General features: G+C 41.1%; 1 protein-coding gene across 2 annotated transcripts in view; it reads right to left on the reverse strand.

Annotated features, from left to right (window-relative positions):
- Positions 1–18,634, reverse strand: part of LOC100549782 (kelch-like protein 13) — a 66,826-nt gene that overhangs the window by 31,878 nt on the left and 16,314 nt on the right. The window lies entirely within an intron of this gene.

Genomic DNA, 18,634 nt, shown 5'->3' on the forward strand with positions numbered 1-18,634 from the left:
ATCAGACCCCCCTTATGGCCACTGTAGACAGTATCAGCGCTATTGGAGACGTTTATTCTACAGATTTCAGAACAGTCTTTGTGCAGCGTGACAATGTTTCTGTTCATCAGGACAGCTTAATCCCATCACAAAAAAAGCCAACACCCTGCCACGCCGTTCAGCAATAAAGAACGGAACAAAGAGCAGGATTCCTATTAATTTTTAAAGCAATTTAATAGCACTTAGTAACACTCTGATGAGTTTTTCCAGAGGTGAAACCCACATTGTTAAGTTTATTTGAGGGATGAAGTCACCGTGCGATAATTGCTGCTTCTGATAGTTATTATTGAAAGTGTTTCCCAAAAATAGTTTTGTGCATTTAAAACTGTTACCATAGCCACAAGCATTGAACTAAAATAATCCAGGAAGATCACATCCCAGGATGAATTCAAGGCTAGATACACGTACCGAGCAAACCCAGTTCTTTGGGATTCATAATCACACATTAGCAGCATTAAGACAGGAGCTGCTACTCAAAGAGTGCAGCACGGACATGAATAAGGACAGATTATTCATATGCTACAAATAATAAGAAAACAGCAGTCCCACAAATAGCAAGTATGCATTTTCAGCATCGAGTCCTACACTTTCAGGAGAATGTACGCATTCACATGTCAGCATCCACACCTGTGCACCCACAAATTGCACAAATGCCCACATGCATAGCAGACTGCTAGATCGTCCTGTCCTGCACTGCTACACTGAAGGCCTAAAACTTCATTTGAAAGACATCAGATAGCAGGTCCTGTAACCATACAGAAAATCCCAGGATTTTGAATTTGTATGCAAATTTCCTTTTTACATTTACCATCCACATAGAAACTCCTTTATAACAAGCAGATGATGCTGTTTTCTTTCTTCATTTTGAGCTAGTGCCATCACCTACTAGTCATCTGAAGTCTGCACCCCCTGCTCTACCCAACCCAAGGAGTTCATTACAGGTTGCGCAGAGAGGTGGTGGTGCCCCATCCCTGCAGACACCCAAGGTCAGGCTGGATGGGCTCTGAGCACTGATGGAGCTGTGGGTGTCCCAGCTCAGTGCAGGAGTTGGACCAGATGGACTTTAAGGGTTCCTTCCAACTCAAACAATTCAATTCTATGATTTTGTTTATCAACTGCAGCACTGCTGACACGTGAGAATGACACAAGAACAACCTTTTCAGAAGTAGCTGTGTTAATACTATCTGTATCTGTTTTTGATGAAGAAGAAGTCCACTTTAGCAGTACAGTCATTGCCACATATTGACTAGTACTAAGTCAACCAACAGACATCCAGAAAGATGTACCCCTCAATTCCGAGGCCAACAAGATCACTGTGCACAGAGTGCAACATTTGTGCTCAAATACCTCCTCTCCTTTGTATGCTTCTGCCTGTGTTTGTTTTTCCATCTAGTTGATGAGCAATCTAATTTAAACCCTTACAGAAGAAAAAAAGAAAGAAATCGATAACCGTAAACTTAACATTTTTAGAAGTGTATAAAACCTGAGCACCACCCAACTTAATCTGCTCCCAGCACTGCACACTACTGATCACAAAATGCACAAAAAGCACAGATCTGAAAGAAGCAGCAGTACGAGGTACTCCAAAACCAGAGAAATGCCTTTCACTTTCAAAAGGAACCACATGAGAAACAAATCCCCTATGTGCACATCATCATAAATCAAATGTCTTCCCAATGGTCCCAAATCAGTTAAGTACTCCCTGATAAAATACTACCTAAATATGCCTTATGTGAACGAGTCTTAGCAGAAGATCTCAGCATATTATTCTGAACACTGAAAACACCACATTTTCTGTCCTCATATTATACTGCTTTTCCTTTCAACCCGAAACTCAACAGTCCTGATGGCCAAAAGCAGCATTACAGCACCATGCAGATTCCCTCTTGCTGAAGAAGGGGTTATTCCTGGGTGAGTGCTATGAAAAAGCTACATTAAAGCAGCAAACCAGAGCTCTGCTTTGCTTCAGCATTTAAATGAATTTTAAAGTTAAGGAGTCAGACTGAGCAGCTCCGTGGGACCATTTCCTCATTTAAGAGCCGTGACTTCAAGCAAGTTTGCTTTTAAGTTAAATATTAGATTCTTTCAAACTTGAAGTTACATTCTACTTATTATCCAAGTGTCTTGCTGATCTTTTATGTTGTATACAAAAGACGAGAAAGAAGCCTTTGCTTTTTAAGCAATTATTTCCATGCTGCTCTTTCCAAACCCACACTGCACAGACAGCAAAGGAAGTGAGTGGCACAGCATCGAGCACGGCTGCTGGAAGCTCCTCCATGAAGTAACTCAACAGGTGGCACAAGAAGGAAAAAAGACCACAGCCCAAGTCCCAAGGAGCCAATTCACAGTCTTGAGCTGCTGACATGGTGGGAAGTGACTGAGGCCATACAGCAAAGCCTGCAACCAGCACTTACGTGAGTGCTGATCATTGTGGCGGTCTGGGCTACTCCCCATCATAGCAGGAACTGTTCCCCCTGTGATCCTCTCCCTTCTCATTCCATCCTGCTCTTTCCTTTGTGCTCCTAGGACACCAAGCTATTCCCACGTTAACATATGCACACTGTTGCTACAATTGCCTTTGCTCCCTTTTGCAAAATGCACCATATTATGAACTACAAATTCACTTCTAGCACAGCACGCTCACATTCCTGGGGTAGGTGTATTTCCCACACAACTTTTAAACCACCTTTGAATTCCCTATCAGGCTTCCCTCCCTTTGTGGTTTTTCAAAGAAGAAACAGTCACATACAGCATGATGTGACCAAAGACAGCAGCATTATTAGTACACACTCATTTGAGAATACTTATTTGAGTCTTGGAACGCCATGGACTCCTATAGGAAAACCAAGCAGCTTTAGCTTAACTTCTTCCTGGATGTGCCACTGAATTTTCATCAGCTTTAAGACAAACTTATTTTTTCACTCTAATTTAAAGTGCACAAAAAGAAAAGCTAAAAGCATTTATTCAGCCAAATCATTTGCTGTGCTCCTGCCAGCTGCTTACATCCCTCCTTTCATTCATCTGCTGTGCATCTGAGAGCTGAAACCACTAGGTGGAAATAGGGCTCTGCTGCACAGGAGCTTTCTCTCAGCCTTGCAAACCCTTTCTGGCAGGACCTGAGAAATCATCACCAACTCTCAGAACCCTGTGTTCATTTTAACCATAAAGAACATTCAAAGCTACAGTGAGTGGCTCCCACTTACATTTAGAAACGTGGACAGGAAGGTTGAAATATTTCATTGCATCACAAATTATGTTTGCTAACATTAGACTATTTTTTACTGGCAGTGCTTAAGATAAAGCTCCAGACTCAGTGACAGCCAAAAAAAGAGGTTCCAATGCTGATGCTCAAAGTCTTTCAAACATCTTTGAACTTTTGATATTTCATCCCCATACCTGGTGTTATAAAAATTAAGTGATTCAAAGCCTTTTCACATTTAAAAAAAAATGGTTAACACCTCTTTTAAATGATTTTAACCCCAGTACAGTTTGCTTCAGGCTGAAGGCAGAAACTCCATTTCAGATTGGAAGGAACTGCTCTGGTCCTTTGTTCATCTTACAACTACCAACACATTAAACTGATGCATACTGCTGAACGAGGCCATTTTAACATAGAAGAAAATTAAAATACAACTCCAGAGCTCTAATAAGATATCCACAGTAACTTATCTAAGTTACAGCATCTTCTGGAAACAATTGCACCATCGAAGATATACACAGTCTCTAAAATGCAAATGAGTTACCTTACAAAATATCACAGAAAATACTTCATTTTAATTCTCTAGCTTTATTCTTGAGATGGCTGCTCAAGAAGGACCAAGAAATGGTAATTCAGTTTCAGGTATGGTTTGTGATGGTGCAGAGTCCTCAGAAATAGCAAATAATGCTAAGTGTGCTTTCCTGGCCATGGAAGTAGCTTTTTTTTCCCCCCACTGCACTTCTAGAGGTGTTGCGTGGATTCTTGAAGAGGGCTCTGCTCTAAAAAACAGAGGTAAGATTCACAGTGGAAATCACTTCCAAGAGTCAAAGACATGATTTTAACTCCATGTCAAACTACAGGTCACAGCAAGGCAAAAACCAAAAGTCTCAACTTCAATTGAGCAAACTACATAAAACTATTAGGAAAATAAGTGTTTTAGTAGGAGTTAAAACCAAACAGTTAATGGAGGTTTCCAAGTTTTGCTCTGAGCCCACGTACTCTGCTGACAACACACAGCCCAAAGGAAATGTTTTGAATTGACACTGATTTAGGGAGAGAACTGTGCTCACCTTCCCCAGGTGGTTATGTTTAGTAAATCACCACAGAGATCTGGATGTACAGGCATGTTAGCCAGACTGACCCTCCTGAAAACAATTGGTCCAAAGCAACAGGTTTTTATTAGGTCAATCTGTAGGCTACGAAGAATTTATTTCAAAGCAAATTTCACACAGCTGCTAGGGTTTGTTGGCTGTGCAATTTGTTTTAGTAAAGTATGCACAAACGTTTACACACTGGATGATACGATACCAATATATTAAGCAGTTCTGTAATTAAAAGGACTCCTTTTAAATGTCCTTGGACAGAGGACCAAACATTGACAACACATCCCATGTACCAGACAGCAAGCTGCAAGTGACGTTAGTGATGTGCCCATTGATGTCTTCAAGAAATATTCTGAAATAGAAGCACACAGGCTCTTTATTTCCTTTACACAGAAGCTATTAGTCATTTTGCATTCCCTACACCTTACTATCATTAATCAGGATGGGTTTTTGTCCTCCTGCACACATGTAAGGCAGTCCCTGTTTAGAAGGCCAGGCATGGGGAAGCAAGGATAAAGCAGACTGAATCACTATAGAAACACAGTAAGAGCAGTGATCAACTTCTTTAAGAGACAAAAAGATCAGCTTTCTGAGCACAGCAAGTCCTGCTGTGTTGTGTCAGCATAGATGGATCCAGTCTGCTGACCCACAATCCTGCACAGCCAACGTGGGCAGGCTGAAGGCCTTATCCCAAGGCCAAAGTCCCTCAGGGAAGACTGAGGCAGACAAAAGGTTCAGAGAAAGATGCTGATGCTACAGGCCATTGTAAGTCATTATGTGTAACCTGTGAGCCAAGAAAAAAAACATCAAGAAAACAGTGGGAACACTCATTCTAGGCAAGACTTGAAGCAACTGTGCCATGCTGCACATGGTTATTTCACTGCTGCTTGCTGGTTTACTTTAAGTCACAAAAGAAATGATAATTAAGAGAGTTGATCAATTACATCATCAGTTTGTCTTATGTTAGATATAAATTTTAATAAAATAACTCAAGCTTCAAAGCTCGGCTCGTCTCCACACAAAGGCACATGAAAGCTTACATAGCAAAAAGCTGAGAGATTTCTCATTATCATCAGCACTTTCCCCCACCAGTATGAAAAACAGAACAGTTTCTCTATCATAGAGCCTTCAAGATTGTTCCATCTAAATGGAATGAGGAACAGGTGGGACCAGGATAGAAGCTGGACCAGCTGAGTCAGAGGCAGTACAATACAAAAAGCCCTTCATATATGAAGAAAAAAAATAAAATCTTATAAGCCATAGGTGACCAGGAATCAACTCCTCCCATTCGTTAAAGGCAGGTGGAGTCCAAAAACTTCTTCCCAAAAGATATATGGGGAATCCTCCCTGGGCTATTTGTTCAGGACCCTCCCCTCTTCCTCAGAAATTAGGTCAGCAATAACCTGTATGCTACCTGTTTGAAAAGGAAAGCAAATCCAAACAACCTGGTTTGATGTTCTTCTATTCGGAAGCAAGCACAATCTTCATGGTTAAGACAGATAAAAAACACAGGACTCCAAAAAAGATTGAGCACAGAAACGATCGCAAAGTTGCTTTAGAAATACACTCACATTTAGTTCATCATCAAATGCCAAAATCCCTGCTTAATATAGAAAGGAAAGTACCAATTACATTTTGCATTGGAATTGATGAGACTATAATTTAAAGCAAGCTGAACTTTCCCAAGGCAAAGTTTCAAAAGGTGCCAATTATTTATTTCACTCAAGTTTGTTACAGTGGGCAGATGCATAAACTGTGAATTTGCTTCCAGAAGCAAATCTAAAATGACAGCTTTAAGATATTCACTTAGAGCGAACAACCCCACAGTTATAACATCCCAATATAGTGACAGCATAAACATAACTGCTCAGATAATTTAGGACCAAGCCAAGGCATACTGCATGGAAAACCATGCACAGCAAAACCAGCAAAAGCTGTTTTTAGGAAAATTCATAATGTTAATCTTGTTTGGATTTTAAACACTATTAAGTATTCAAACTAACTAGCTTAGTCTCCTAATCATAAATCTTCATTTCATAACACTTTCAGGTATGCTTTATATTGCAGACGAGTGCCTCGATGAACTTTGGATGTGCAGAACATCTCATCCCTAAGGAAAACTGGAGGTCAGTGCTTCCAGGAGCCCCCACAGCAGGTGACTTCTGACAGAAAAAGTGTCTTTTGATATATACACATACAACACTAAGCAACTGCATGAGCTTTGAACCAGGCCTGACCTTTCTCTGAAGTGTTAACTCAAAGCAGCTGTAATTCAGGTGTTTGTCTGCCAGAGGGAGCTGAAGCCAAGAAAAAAAACACGATGTAATGCAATACTTCCAAAGTTCTGGGCTAGTTTAGCACAACACAAAATCATTTTGCTATTCAGACAAAGCACGTCCTGCTGTGAAACCACCACCATCCACATCTCCCCCTGACAGTAAGTCCCTTCAAACTCTGAATTCCATCACCTACCTTTAGAATACATCCAACTGCTGCTTGAGATCCACAGCATAGTTGCACTAGAAATAAGCTGCTCTAACAGTGCAAGCACCACGTCTGATGTTATCTAATGTCTTATTACACCAAGTTCTTCTCACCCCATGCACGGTAACACTGTGCAAAGACCAAGTATCCAGTTTAACAGACGAAAATAAAAAAAATCCATTTCCAGCTCGATACTTAAATGCTTATGTGCTTTTTTTCTCCCCCAAACACTTTCCACTTACTGCTTCTAGAACCCTAGAAGTGTTGCTGCATACAACTGAATTACCTTATCATGAACTGTTCCTGTAAAGCAGCAGTTCACCCAAAGAACTTAAAACAGGCAGGAATTGGCTTCTTCTTGCCAAATAGTAGAGCAAAATGCTCTCCCATTAATGCAAGACAGGATATTGTTAGACAAGATTTAGAAACGCATGTTGGGAAAGAATTCCCCTATACGTTATGGACAAATACTTTCCAGCCTGCACTTTAAAGTGCTTCCAGCTTCACAAACTTTTATATCTAAAGCCAGCATTAATCCCACCAGCTCTCGCATTTAGAGAAAAAAAAAAAAAGAAACAGGATATACAGAGCTCTAAATAGATCCCTTAAACTTTGAAGGCCAACCCTCCTTAGATCAACATTTGACCAACAGCTTTACCATGAGCTTAGTAGCATCCTGTGTATTTTAGGAAAATCAATTATGCCACCTTCTGGTATTCATAAGAACTGCTCTACAGGACAAATGCTCTTTTCATAAATCCCCTTTTTTTTTAAATGGGAATAAAAAGACATCCAGAAAACTCACTCCATCCAGGTAAGATACTGATGCAGAATGAATTTTTTTTACTTGGTTAATTTGTACATTGCCACCTGTTTGGACCAGCTTGTGCTCAGTCTCAGTGTCCCTAGGCAGGTTCCCCCTTCCTTTCCAGCAACATCCATCCCATGGCTTGAGGCACAACCTATTCTGCTACCTGTCCCTCTCTCAACAGCAAAGGAACTGGAAGAGGCAGAGCAAAAAGGAGGAGTAGGCTGGGTGTAACAGCAGCAAAGACACAGGAAAAAACATTAACAGTCTGAAGTGTCACAGTGTGCACGACAAAGGTGAACAGGGAGTAATTACTCACCAGCTCTAACCGAAATAGGAAGCTTCATATGAAACTAGCAGATGTCTGGTGAAAAAAGAGGAAGCATCACACAACACGTGCTTCAGTTGTGACACCACCAGCTTTTCAGTAACTGTTTTTTCTTACTACACAAAAATCCAAAGCAAATGTGAAAAGTAACGAAATTAGAGCTACAGAACAGGACATTCTGCTTCGGTCTGGAAGGCCCCTGAGCACAGGCTGCACGGGGATACTGAAGACACCCAGGTACATATTAATACTGCAGCAGGACCAACATATGGAGCTGTGAGATTAGCCATCAAAATCCTTTCTGCAGCGCATCTGCAACTGTGCAACAATTCATACTGCTAAGCACATAATAAAGGATGAATTTCAACCACAAACTGTTTCAAGAAACTTTTGATTACTTCTGAGCCTTCAGTATACAACTGTTTCTAGACTGTAAAGTTTCACACAGACAAAAAGCAGTGCAGCTTTGGTAGAGGAAGGGAAAGGGTATGGCAGTAGGTTCGAGATAGCACTAATAGAGAACCTGCACAGCTGACTCTGATGGCTCACCAGATGCACACCTAGCACTTCTGCAATCTGTCTGACCCACAAGTTAATTACTCCTGGTGATAATTTTCCAGTGTAAGTCTGATTACACAGATTGCAAGAGTAAATAGAAAGCTTGTTGGTGTCAGCTTCAGATGAGTCCAAGCCCACGTTCAGGTACTTACAATGCACAGGACACAGATGAGCATCCCCACTTGCTCACGCAGCCTCCCATAAGCCTGCATACATTCTTTAAAATTATATATACACACTGTGAAGAGCTGGATATATGTATATCTTACTGTCTAATTAGTTCAGTATCTCCAAACAAAACACACGTTAAAACTTTGCTCTAACATGCTCTCACAATTGAGGTCTTTTACTTATTCTTAACTTCAGCACTTGGTTTTCTGGAGATGCAGTAATTATTTTGCCTTCACACTGCAAAACGCACACAGCGTGAGAAGTACAAAGCATGGCTTTCTTCACAAACACCACCAGACTGTGCTGTGACTGCAGTCTGTTTACCTGAAGGACATTCCAAGAACCACAGAGATAGCAGAACACCGTGACTGCAGATTTTATGGAAGAACTGAGATTGGGAACTGCAGCCACCTGAACAGAGCATTGCTGAGTACTGCCTCAAGCGCTGCCTGGAAATGCAATGCAATCATTCCACATAATGAAGTGTTAAGACAGTTTTTAAAAAAGCAGGCACCATCAGTCGTGCCTGAGTTGTCCCTCCCTGCCCATGTATTTACAGGCACTACTACTAACTAGATATATTTTTGTAGTTTAGCAGAGCATTTTTTCACTCACGTGGAACGCCGATTCCAAATTCAAACCTCAGACTAAAAGCAGACCTGGTAATTCAAAGGCAATTTCAAGTGAACTCAGTGCTTTCATGACTTTAAATCCTTGAAAGCTGAAGCTTTTGAGGTCTTTGAATAGCGTCTACTGCAAGCATGAAAAGAAGGCAAAATTAATTCTGGAGGCACCTGGGAAATCTCTGCTGAGCCAGCCATACACTACCCCAAATCTCAAAGGACAGGATACAGCAGTCAGATTAGGAAGGGAGGAAGGCAGGGCAACACGCCAGGTATTTATTCAATAGGGTCAGCACTGAACTCAAAGCAAAATGCAGTTGGGAGCTCAAGATAAGATGAGCACTGGCCACAGAAGTCTCTGTAAACACTGAATTAAGAACTGGCTATTGAATAATAAGCCTCTAAGGGGAAACCAAGAGTTACAGCAATTACTGACCACAGGAGTTTTACATAAGCACCATTACAAAGCAGCACCCTTTGAGTGCTTCGCATCAAATTTCTGCTAACTTGTCTTCTGGCTCAAGTCCTGAATCAAGCAACAACATGCACAAACATACCTTTTTCTGTTTGATTTCTTAACTGATGCAGAAATGTAAGCAAGTTACCAACATCTCACTGCATGAAAAGCAGCTGCTAGAAGGAAAGGCTATACAATCTAAGTCACATATACCATTAGGAAAAAAGAGAAAAAAGCAGAATTAGGTACAATTATTGAACCTTGACTTTCATGTGTCATACACACTTTCTAACACAAAATCCAGTAGCGTGGTTCAGTCCATTTTCACTCTCTTTGCCCCTAGTTCCTGGGCTGCAAGTCTTATAACCCAATACTTTTAACTGTCTAGAGGCAATTCCTCTTCTCAAAGAACACTCCTCATCACTCCCAAGTTATGCATAGCAGAGTTGGCCAACCTAACTTCAGATAAAGCCAGCACACATCATGTAATTACCACTCAGTGTCTTTGTCACGTCGCAATGAAAGGGATATCCTGTTCACAATGACAGACCAGTGATGCCCTGGCAAAGCCTGAGAGCAAAATACAAGTAGGACAGCTACATAATTTACTACACAAGCCTAGTTTTAATTACCTGAAAACAGAATTAAACAGTCACATTGGTTCCCTCATCACTGGAGGGACAGAGCAAGAGGGGGGGAAATCTTAATGTAAGTCCTGATAGGAACCCAAACAACAGCCAGTGATGCTGTGCCTGCCAGGAGAGAACAGCTTTACAAAGCATGCAGGCTTCTCTGCTTCTGTTCCCGTGTTCTGCTTTACTCCCACACGACTCTGACTCACCCAAGTCATGTCAATCCATGTCTAAGCAACTGCAAAGGTTTTTGCTATCCTCGTCCAGCTGGGATACTGAGGCACTTGCTGACTTGTTGATACATGACATCCTCACTCTTTGAGAGCATCTGAAGATTTAACACATTCACACTAAGTGAACCTTCCCTTCCAGATCCTCGGCTGATACACCTCCACCCACCTGGCTGTCAGGTATGATTCCAATAGCCTGGAGCAGGTGTATCAGTGCAGAAAAGTGAAACTAAGTCTGGAACTTGGAACAGGGCAGTTACAAGCTGGAAACGTTTGGAATCCAAAATGGAGCCAATGTGATAACATCACTTGGGAAGATGGAAGGATATTAGCAAGATGCTTAGATTTCAGAAATGTCACAGGTAGGCATGAACAACAATTTTAAAAATTACAACACTGTAATGAGGCAGAACAAGTATTTCTACTGTAATGGAAAGTTCTCTGTGACAGATGCACTCCTGACTGGCTTCCAACAATGCAGGATTTTCAGCCGTTAAATTTGCTGTTACCTGCAGAAATTACACTGCTATCTGCTCTTCGGATTTCAGTATGCACTTATTTATGGGTAACCACCAGGCCACAGGACAACACACTACCTGAAAAACTGAGCTGCTTCCCCTCAACAGCCTTCCCTGGTCTTGCAAGATGCTTCTGTGAATCAGAAGATCATGTAATAGCTCATTAGTTGCTCCAGCTTTCACTCTTCAGGGCAGGAAATAATGCAAGTAACCTAATACTTCTCATTTTTACAAAGTACAGTTAATAATGTTACCAAGCCTAAAGTCCAGCTAATTAAAACAAATCAGAGATCCAAAACTAACAAGCTTTCTTTACAAGATGAATGCCCAAGCAAGATTGAGTATTTTGTTTCCCAGCACAGCCTCTACCACTGCATGAGTATTCTCTAAAACGTGCCTGATTTTCAACTAAAACCTGAATCACTGACACATCCTTGATGTCCAAAGGCAACAGGCAGAAGAATTATCAAGCATGATAAATGATGAGAATAATAGCACTATGGGTTTTTGTTCAGCTTGTTATTCTGTTTTAATAACATGTTCTTGGTGTTTGGATGTGGGCTGTGTTTCAGATCCATTTTTTTTAAGGTAGAAAGTACTAGCAAGCTATTCAGCACCCATCAGGAAAGGTACACTTTTCAAAATTAAGTTGCTTTACTTATTAGTCAAATGAACTGAACAGATCCAATCCACCAACAGGAACGTTTGGCATTTTATTCTCCTTCCATTTATGAATCACTAATGTCTAATTCTTCCATACTTGACTAAATGAGAGATTATAGGTGAAAGTTACCAACAAAAAACAGTTCCTGGGAATAAGGAACCTGAGAACACATTTATTTATCAACAGATGGCATCCTTGAACAGACTACAAGAGGAATTTAAAGCCAGTATTTTTACTTTAGGACATGACAACCTTTATTTTGAAGCATTTATTCAGATGATCAGCTGCTAGCAACAGCAGATTGAACTGTGGAGTAAAATGACTCACTTCCAAAACAGCTCCTTAAGTTTTCCAAGTTTCTGTGCATTATCAGTTTAATAACCATGCCAGTGTGTACCCAGAAATGACATGTAGTTTAAATACAAGGTCACAGCAGAAAAAAAGTGCAGGAAAGTTCCATTCTTCCCCAAAGGGAAAATGCTATAGCTGCAATTTGAGCAGACTATTTTAGATTTTGGTCACTGAACCACTTTATCACAAAGCATGAAGATGCTTTGGATAAAGCCTCTTGAAATTTGATGCATTCCAACAAACACTGAACTGTGCAGAAAAACAATTATTCATCCTACACCTACCCAACAGTTGCCATCAGAAGATGAGTTTGAACAAACATATCCATCCAAGCAACAGAAAACAGAGATATGAAAACAAAAGGGAAAATAGCAATCAGCATGTCATTATGTTACACTGCTAACAAAGTCAGCAGTTGGAGAAGTTCCCCATCTTGTACTTTCAGCAAAAACAGTTCATACAGTACTGAGAACAGTACAAAGCAGCCTGCTTTCCCAAGCAGCTAACCTGTCACCTTAACTCCAAGCACAGGAGCATAGAATGGCCTGGGTTGAAAAGGACCACAATGCTCATCCAGTTCCAACCCCCTGCTGTGTGCAGGGTCACTAACCAGCAGCCCAGGCTGCCCAGAGCCATATCCAGCCTGGCCTTGAATGCCTCCAGGGATGGGGCATCCACAGCCTCCTTGGGCAACCTGTTCCAGTGCCTCACCACCCTCTGTGTGAAAAACTTCCTCCTATATTAGGTTGGATATTACCCAACCTAAACCTCCCCTGTCTCAGTTTAAAAGTTCTCCTTGCCAGGAAGCATCAAAGATGAAGATGAAGTTCAAAGCTGAATTGGGTCCTCAGACTTTTAATATTATAAAGCCTTAGGTGAATGTGACAACACTTGAATTAAAATAAGCATTCTGGACGTTCTTCTCTACCCGTATATTACTTGGAGTCTTTGGATAGGCTGCATTCAGGCTTTTCATCTGCCTGCAGTACTGTATCATTAGGGATGAGCTGTTTTGGTAATTTGTTTGCAAGATGGGGGGGATAGGGAAAAGCATTTTTTTGCAGGAACTTTTCCCTTGGCAAGGGAGTGAACTTACAGGAAACATAAAGAGGTGCTGTTTCTCAGAATAAACCGATTCGTACAAGCAAGACTCTCCAATGCATTCCGTGTCTTAAGTGACTTATCAGTTCATACCATCAAATCCATTAGGACGGGCAGGAGAACTTCCACTAATGTGTCTGCAGAAGGAGCTGCTGCCCAATGGGTAACTCTTTCAGAAGCATTCATACAGTCTTTTCAAGATGTAACCTATATCCCTTCATTATTTATCCCAATATAATTCAACTTTCGCAGAAATATTTCTAGTTTCAGACAAACTCCAGTTTTCTGAAGCCTTTGAGATTCTACTGAAACATCTTCCTGCCTCATCTCTTCAACCACATTATTTACTGCAATGCATTCACCCAATACTCCTGCTTCTCTCACCACATCAAGCTCGAAAAGCTGCTTTTTAATGACCTTAAGGGCTCAGCTTTGCTGTATTCGCAACATTTGTTCCCCTTAATTAGATCAACCTTTGGCAAACGCTCCAACAAGCAACTCTGGTTTCTTTCATGTGATCATTATACACAAAGGTGCCTAAAAAAAAAAAGCAGTGATAATTCCTCCTTCAAAACAACCATAAGTATGACACAGCACCAGACATCAGTTGCAATGACTATTTCTTCTGAGCCATTCAGTTTGACTTGCTACACATCCCCCCAACTGCATTCCCTCTTATTTTGCACTGAGTTATAAGAGTTTTAGATGAAAGCTGTTTGGACTTACATTTGTACACCAGCAGCGCTGGTCAGATGAGTATGCAAACAATATATTGCCTAAAGAGGGCTTCTGCAACACAGAGATTGAGCTGCACTTCCCACTGCAAAGATATTACAAAGCTGCTGCTATATCAGAAAAGCCAATGCATTCTCTCCAAGGCCATTCAGTTTAGGCTCCTTGAAGCCAAAGCAAGTTTGTTTATTGTTTAAACTGAGTTGTGTGAAACTGTCCAAGGTCGAAAACAAAAGGAAGATACTGGTTCTGAAAAAAATACATAAATAAAAAAGTGCCCCACACTGCCTATGGGAGTTCATTACAATTCAGAAACATATGTTGGGTCAGCTCAAACTTCTGAAATATCATCATTTATAGACAGCATCATTTCAGGTATATGGCATATACTAAGAAGGAAGTGAAGCTGTTTAATGGAACAGGATCCACTGCACTGAACTCCGTAAAACACCATATTTAAAGTCAGTGCAAGTAATTCTTGTTTTATGTAAACCATTCTACTGAGAAACTAGCAGACAAGAATATTATAAAGCAATGTATAAACATTTAGCTTGTAAAAATACACCCCAACATGCAGAAGAACAGAGAATGAAATAGTACCAGTGTGCATATTACAAAGCTCCACAAGATCTACTGCCTTCTCCTTGCATCACCCTAAAATGTGTCCTAAAATGGCCCAGGAGGACATCTGCACACAAACTAGTGCACAGCATAACAACTGCAACCATTAACGATGTTGCACAGGCAGCAAAAGAAGCCCCTAGAGCTGTTACAGGGAAAAAGAACAGCCTTTATATAGGTTTGACAGCATTAAGACTGATCTCAAAATCGTTCAGCAATTTCAGCCTGTGCACAGCACTTAAAGGAGCACAATCATGCTTCTGTGCTCCTGAGCTAAAGCAGGATTATTTTGGTGCTAAGCACTCGTCAGCTGTGCCCTAGCAGATCTCTGCTTCAGACAACCCACACTGGGCAGTCTCAAGCTTCAGAACTTGAGCTAATGAACTGAAGACAACAAAACTTCAGACTCACGCCCTTGAATTTAACCCATCACCTCAGGTCTGGCTGCTATGACTGCACAGCTGACAGCCTTAACCAGAGAAAAGGCAAAGAGCTCCTCTCCAGCACTTGGCATCCTGTGCACATCACAAAGAGGACAGGGACCTGATGCTCCCCTGCTCCTACAAGCAGCTGTGTGACACCAAGGCACTGTGCAAAGACAACTCAACTCACATCATTGAGATGGAGGTAGCAGAAAGTGTTTTTACGAGCGAGGTGTGTCAAAGCACTGCTGTAAATGAAATACTCTCTTGACTTACAAGTCAGCCAGACATCTGTTTCATGCCTGGATTTGCATAATGAAACAAGTTTTAATTCTCATTTACAGCAAGATGACTCAAAATGTTATCAAGCTTCTCAGCTGGCCACAAAATATTGAAGTGATTTAGAAGTGTTGGTAAAACATTCAAGTCTTTACAGATTGAACGCTGTTCTATAAAAGACTCACATCTCACCCTTCTCCAGTACAAGTCCCCCATCACCATGATTTCAGCACATCCCAGCTAGCTCAGCACCTATATTTAATCACTGCTGGTGAAACAGAATCCCCCAGAGTTTAATTAGGTGACCCAGGTCCAAAACAAAGCAAACAAAAGCATACAACAGAATATCTAGTAAATATGATACAAGTAAAAGAAGAATCTTTATTATTTCCACTTAGGCAACAGAACAACATTCAGGTCCCACTTTCTCACTAGCAGTGGGGGAAAAAAAAGTCACAGTAAGAACCCAGCTGCTGACTGTCACTTATTTTAAGTGCACAGGGGTTTGCATCATTACTGAGATCAGGGAAAGCTATGGAAATATCAGTCCATTCCCCATGGAACGGAACAGCACAGATGGAGCACGTCCTTCAGTGCCCAGCTTGTCACACACAGCCCTGAGCTACTGATTACCAAGGGCACAGCTCAAGTACCTATTACCACTGTACAAATGAGACTTCCTCAGCCTCAGAGAGATGTCAAATAGAACAAGGCACCCTCCTTCAGCCTGCCAGGCCCAAAGAGCAAAATCAACATAGCAAAAGGGTGTGCATCTCTGGATTTTGGTCAAAGATGATATTTTAATACAGGTTCAAGTTAAATGTTATCCAGAATATTTATGAATTAATTTTTGAGGTTAGCATAGAACTCAATACTGCTAAATGAAAAATTTTCTGTACACTTTATTATCAAATTGACATTTTAACTAAAGTTGCAGTATGTGTTTTAAGGCCTTGAAAGCTTGCTGCTTGAGCATTCAAAGGTGGAACATTTCCCACTTTAAACTGGTTTAAAACTGAATCCTGGTGAAAACTGAATGGTAATATTAACAATAAAAACATCAGAAACAAGGAAATAGCAATTCCCCTTACGCATCCCATAAACTTTATAAAGCTGTAAGCATCACTCACTGTTGTACAGAAGTCAAAGCCAAGGCTATGAATGAACAGAATTGAGAAAAGAACTCAGTACCTGCACCTCCAGCCTGCAACAACTACTCAAAAGTTATCTCAATAAATCTTACTAAATTCAGCCTTGCAGCATTCAAGTAAGAATTAATGAAACTAACCAGCTATTCATCACCTCTTACTGCAGCTATAATGCTGACATAGAAGAGTCTTAATGTCAGCAGATCCAGAACCACTGTTCACTGTGGATGTCACTGGCTGTAAGCCTCATCCACTCTTAAATATCAGAGTACCACCTGACCCAACCATATGCTGGAGGCTGTGAAAAGCTGTGAAAATGCAGCTAAAAGGTCCTTAGCCACAACCAGCTGTACAAACTAAGCACTAGCCCTTCAAGGTAACTGCTGTGTATTTGCCTAGAGCCTTCTCTGAAAATCACCACACTGAAATATAATCAATATCCTACAAAATAAAAACCTAAATAGAACTGCTGTTCAATCAGTAATAGTGGCATCACTAAGGAAACACTTCATTTAAGGGATGAAGGCTGATATTTGAAACCCACACTATACTTACACTGATCAAGTTCCAGGATTATTAACCTGATAACAAGGAAAATATCAAGCACTGGATTTCTTAACAGCAGAGTTTTCAGAGCTCTGTACAGCAATATCCAGTGACAGAGCAAATAAAACCGTAGCTGTCTAAAGCACTTCAAATAGATTGCTCAAAGGCCTGAACAGATCTGACCACTGCACAACCTCTACTCCTCTCCCTCATATTTAAACCTGCTAGAAAGCCACATAAAATCTTAAAAGCTTCTTTGAATTTTTTTTTTTATTTATTTATTGTTTAAGTGTAAAGAGTCACAGACAATTTCTTTTGTCATGGGAGAATACAGAAAGTTGAAACAAGATTACGTACCAAACCAAGTCTTTAGTCACATCCCCTCACTCTAAGGACTGAGCTAAGCAGCAGGGATAGCTGCAGTGAGGTTTGGAGAACATAGGCACAGGCAGCTTTAAGAACAGCATCACCCACCACAGGATTACACAAGCCTAAGGAAGCAGCAGAGCCTGAGCAGCTGCTACCTGCCTTACCAGGTCACGTGTAGGGCTGCCAGGAGATCACTGAGGCTGAATAGAGTAGTCAAAGGGCTGTAGGAACAAGCTCTGCCCAGGGTACCTAACCAAGGGACCCCGTGAGTCCTCACCTGAACATGAGAACAATGAGAACATGTGCCACAGCTGTTGAGATCTGCTGCTCCAGCACCAGCAAAGGGCATCACAGAAAGTAATACAGATCAAAAATATGATTACTGTTAGAAGTAATATTAAAAAGTAATATTTCAGGACAAGGTGAAAATGTTTTAAAGTGGAAGAGAGTAGATTTAGACTAGATATTAGGAAGGAATTCGTTACTATGAGGGTGGGGAGACACTGGCACAGGTTGCCCAGAGAGGCTGTGAATGCCCCCTCCATGGCAGGGCTCAAGACCAGGCTGGATGGATGGGGCTGTGAGCAACCTGGGCTAGAGAGGGGTGTCCCTGCTATAGCAGGAGGTTGGAACTACACGATCCTAGAGGTTCCTTCCAGCCCAAAACCATTCTGTGATCCCATATTATTACTGCTTGCAGCCAACACTGACACAGCCCTCAAGGACTTTGGCCAGAAGTCACACTGCCTCCTGGCTAAGTCAGGTGGGTCAGCACAAGCATTTCTCCTGCTGCTAAATAAAGGAGCCTGTCAGGTCTGGCAACAAATCCTCCTACAGCCTTCCAAATCTTCCAACACCCTTCCTGAAATGGGAAGCATAACCTGGAAGAAGCCGAGAGACAGATGACAAGCAGTGGGTACTAACTTCAGGCAGAATTTCTCTTGACTGAAAGTAAGACAGAATACCAGCTACTATTTGTATTTGGTGTATCTCACATCCCAGAACAAGGAAATTAACCATTAATTCCTCACCACCACCATTTTGTAGTTTAATGAGGATTATGCAAAGTGCTGCAGAATGAAGGAAGCCCAGAAACCTTTCTTAGATTTAGATTAAAAAAAGGTGCATGTAAGAATCCAGACTGATTTCTGCCTAGGAGTTTAACGTATTACTATTCCATTATAATAAAAGGAGATTTTTTCCCCCCCAAATTAAAACCTCCTGTTGCATAGCAATAATAATATAATTGCA

The sequence above is a fragment of the Meleagris gallopavo genome, chromosome 9, assembly GCF_000146605.3.
Source record: "Meleagris gallopavo isolate NT-WF06-2002-E0010 breed Aviagen turkey brand Nicholas breeding stock chromosome 9, Turkey_5.1, whole genome shotgun sequence".
Lineage (NCBI taxonomy): Eukaryota > Metazoa > Chordata > Aves > Galliformes > Phasianidae > Meleagris > Meleagris gallopavo.